We start from the raw sequence: 5,000 nt of genomic DNA on the forward strand, positions 1-5,000 counted from the left end.
AATTAACTAAATCCAAAAACTCATAATATAATGGGACTTTCTTTTTCCTCACGAAAATGGTAAAACTATACAAAATAGAAAATATTGATTTGTACGCCAAAAGAATAAAATATACTATACAGTACATGACAATTTAACTTTAAATTATCATATACTTTCTTTCATGAGATTTTCCCTAACCTCACTAAAATTGTAAAGCTACATTATACAACATAGAAAATATAAAGGAATTGTGCCCAAAAGAATGAAAATAAATACAGTATACAAAATTACTAAATTATCATGGGCTAAATAAAATGAAAAAAGATAATGAAACAAAACTTCTTTGTAAAATTCCTATCTTGATATAATTCTTTGTCTGAAACTTTGTATCTACGCCCTTCTCTCTCTCTCTCTCTCTCTCTCTCTCTCTCTCTAGGAACTTTGCCGCAGCAGGTCTAGGATCGAAATGGGCAGTCACCCCATTATCAAGGCTATATACTTCCACAGTTAATAGGCTCTTTTGAGTAGCTTGATTGTTTGGGTCCTTTCATAATGGTATGGCATGAAAAAGCCCGTTCAGGACCAATACTGTGAGGAGTTTAAGGCAAATAGGCTTTAACCAATTTGGAAAGGGACCGTTCCAGGGTGGAAGATTTTCCGGCGTGCCCCGATTCGGCCAATTTGAACCGAGACAGACTCGCTTGTTTACGTTAAGTGTAACATGGCATTTGTCGTTTATACGTATGAAAATTACCAAGTTAAATGAGCTATTTATTTTGAACTTTCAAAGTATGTTGGGCTCTATTACCTATATGTTTATATGCATTTATTTTGATTAAACGTTATGTAATAGTAAACTAATAAACATATACTCATTAGTATTTAAGTGGTAAAACAAAAAAATATCAGCATTAACGAATTTTCCTTTAAAGGAAAACGGACAGCAAACTACTGCAAGGGTATCTTTTCCATTTGTAAATAATTCCTGTCAATTTTGGGAATTTCTCTGGTCGCCCAGGAGTAAAAAATTCTTCTTTCGATCATTTTTCTTCCAGTTGTAGTGTTAAAATATGCACTGCAAGCGAGAGAATCTAACTTTGAAAAGAGATCGTTCGTAAATTATGTAGATCGAAGCTAAACCGTTCGTCTTCTTTGAATTAGCAACAGTAATGTTGAAGTATAGAATTGGATGCACCTTATTTTAAGATGGATAATAATCTCAGGTTGTTCGCTAAATGTTCTAGTTTTGATATATTGTCATCTTTTGTTGTGGAGGTATCACCGGGTACTACTTCCGTCTCCCACCACCAGGGTGCTTCCGGGAAATCCCCGGATTCCGCGGAAAGTGGTCTTGTACACCAGTGATTATGTATCATCATTTTTCGTTCATTATAGGCATAGTGGTGTGTTTTACGGCGTCTAATGGTAGAAATGGCGCAAGAATCCTTCGGCAGCAAGTGGGACCAACATCTCACCGGTAAGAAAGGATAACGAATGTTAATTTATGGTGATTTTGTGCTCGGTGAAAAATGCCTTTATTGGGTTTCCCTGTTGACATGTCCTGCTTTTCAGCTTTTTATGAACGTGGCTAATAAATACAGTGGGCTATAATAGTTTTTGTTTTTAAATCACATCATTCTTGTTATATGTACTTCATTATATAGGTACTAGAGTAAGATATTTCATGCTCGTTATTTCGAAATTTCGGCTCCTTCAGTTTCCAGAAAGAAAATTTCGTATTCTAAAATGGGGCGATGGGATTGTGTAGGAAAGGGCTTCGATCAAAAAGCGGTTTCTCACTCGGTGGGAGTCCTTCAGGATGACGTCAAGAAACCATAGAAACCTTTTCTATTTTCGTATTCAGAGCAAATCCCATTGTGTTTTTCCTTATATAAAATTCATCTTTGTTCATGTTGTGTTTAATTTTGATTTTGTTGAACGAGAGGCTGCCTCACAAACTGGTGGTAGCAAGGGAATGATGTTTGGTAGGCTAGGCCTGTGTCTCCAATCTGCTCACTTTTAAAATGGTGTGCCATTGAAGAACATAGGTAAATTTTTACATAAGTTCCCAGTAATCATCCAATTCTCTTGTGTGTTTTAGTGTTTTGAATGATTCTGATGGTAATACATGTGGGAAGTGAGTTGTTTTTTGAGTTATAATATACATCCTACTACATCCACAAACGAAAAATTTACTATCATAATCATTCAAAACACATTAAAGCACAAATACATAATTACATAAGGAAAACTGAGTTGGAACTGTTCCAACCTAACCTAACCCAACCTAATCAAACCTAGTACTACTAGGCCAAGTAACACGGCCTACTAGGCTATTTGGCCGTGTTACTTGGCCTGGGGCTCCACCCCCCAGATAAGCCAACTGATTACAAAGGACACAATCCAAACATAACCTTTTGGCAGTGTTGCTTTGCTGGGGCTCACCCCCCCACCCCCCCCTCCCAGACCCCACCATTTATTTGCTATGCTTCCTACTTTCACTTTAAAAGAAAGTTATAAATTTACCTTAATTCGGTGGACATACAAACACAAGACCTATGCTTATTTCGGCAGGTATTTTTAGTATCCTGGTCATCAATTTCGAACAATTATATTCCAGATAAGTAATTATTGCTTTCTTATGATAGTCCATAAATTTAAATTCTATCTTGTGTCGTTCCAAAACCGTAGAACAGAAAGAAATGACTTTGATAGCCTTCTTTGTCGTCGATTTGCTACCAAGACACTGAGGAATAGAGGAGAAAAGATCATATTTTGCTAAGTGTCTTTTTGAAGCTTCCGGAAATACGAACGTGCAGTTTGTTAAACAAATGTGATATCACCCTCATAGTGATGCGATTTCTTGCTTGTCGTTGAAAATGCTTAGTGGAAGATACAGGCCTAGGAGGAGGTATTGTTAGTGCAATGTGTCTGGTTTTAAATGGCTGCCCGATTTTAAACACTTGGCAGGGAGATGGTTTCTCCTTGTTTCTGACACTCATGTTTTTTTTATGGTGATATGTCACCATATTTTTTATCAAGGTCTGTTGAATATTTTGGCTTTGCCAGGATTCTCTACACTTATATCAAAATACGAACAATGCTGCATTTACGAAAATAACATTTTATTCAGCTACCTTCCTCAACTGTTTTAGCATCAGTCAAACAGTTTTCTGTTATTAACTGAGAAGCCTATTTTTCTTGCTCTATAATTTTTCCTTTCATATTTCATTAGATTTTCTTGTGCTCCACCTTTCATTTTCAAGTTTATTTTTCAGCAATATATTTCCTTGTGTTAGACTTCCATGAGGTCTGATTGCAGATCCTTTCATATGAGCATTTATTCTTTTTAAATGTTTTGTTTTTATTTTCTATTTTATGCAATTTTTTTATTTGCTGTTCTTTCTTGTGTCCTTATTCATCTCCACTGAAAGATAAAAGTATTAAATGAGCAAAAATACATAACTAGTCAATACTATGAAAAAAATTATAATCTCATTGGTCACATGGCATAAAGTTAAATTAATAACCAGAAGCAGAAGAGTAAGCCTAACCTTTAGTAAAAGAAAAATAAAACTAAGGGGCATTACCTTGAAAAAATCTTTCATTTTTGACAAAGCTCTTGACATGACTGATCCAGCCTCTTTTCTCTATGTGGTCTCACAAAGAGGGAATGGGGGTGAGGGTAGGAAGGAAGGGAGGGGATATTGGGACGGAGGGTTTACCCTTTTTAAGTTTACTTGTTTGATGGGTTTCTGAAGCGCCTCCTGCTGCTATTTATTGTTATTAATGAGTATACATATCTAATATGAGATATATACTTTATTGTCCATCTATCTATCACCCTCCTTCCTCCTCCCCTCCCTCCCTTCCACTATTCCCTTCCCCGTCCTTCTTCCCTTCCCCGTCCCCCTCCCCTTCCCCTACTATCCTCTCTCATCACCCTCCTAAAAAAAAACTTTCTGCCTTCTCCCTTCCCTCCTCCTCCCCTCTTCCCTCCCCTTCCACTTTCCCACACTCTTCCCTCCGCTCCTCTTCCCCTCCCCATCACCCTTCTCTCTTTCCCTATTTTCTCCTCTTTCCCCCTCAATCTACTTTCCGTCCCTATATCTCTTCCCTTACCCTTCTTACTCACCTTCCTCCCCTTACCATTTCCCCTACCCTCCCCTTCCCCTCACCCTCCTACCTCCCCCCCTCTCCTCTCCTCCCCATTCGCTCCCCTCCTCGTAAACAGGGCATGTGATGTCGGTAGACTTTGCAACTACTGTGATCTATAAATCACTGGTTGTTGACGAATTTCTGTGTTGTTTGTTGCCTTAATGTTTCAAATCGTTTGTTCTGTCATTTCCTTATAGTTTCTTGTGCTTAATCAATGTAGCTTAAAAGAAACATACGAGCACATTTTATTGATTTTTATTTTATTAGCTGATAGGTAAGATGGTGAGAGAAGAGTGAGGGCAGTCAGCTATGTAGCTAACCATGGTAAGGAATAGTTTAAAAAGTCAAGTATTAGTAAGAGTAATGCAAAGTGTGGTTTATCCACACTTTTATTTGGGTAAGGGTACAGTTTTATGGCCTTAATATTTACATATTACAATAATGCTTGACATTATTTCAACATGGTGAATTGTACAGATTAAATATTTTAAATTTTAAGATATGTTCCAATTTTTCATTGTAACCCTAATAATAACTTAATGATTTTGCATTATATCTAGATGGTAAATCCTACATATTACTGTTCCACACGGCATTTCTTAATAGTATAGTGGTTGAGGTTCATCGCGATGAATATATGAAGATTCTCTTCTCCACCATCTGTGGTCTGTGTTGTTTGGGTAGTTTCTCTCTTCTGCTTCCGATTCCTCTAATAATTCACTATTGTATTGAACTAGTTTACTCCATATATTGGTTGCCAGTCTGTATAATCTCTGATTAATTGGTTCTTTGTATTTTTTGTGTATTTGTTCTATATTCAGATCATCATCATCTTGATTGTTTCTCACTGCAGACCTTAG

This window comes from Macrobrachium nipponense, chromosome 27 (genome assembly GCF_015104395.2).
Source record: "Macrobrachium nipponense isolate FS-2020 chromosome 27, ASM1510439v2, whole genome shotgun sequence".
Lineage (NCBI taxonomy): Eukaryota > Metazoa > Arthropoda > Malacostraca > Decapoda > Palaemonidae > Macrobrachium > Macrobrachium nipponense.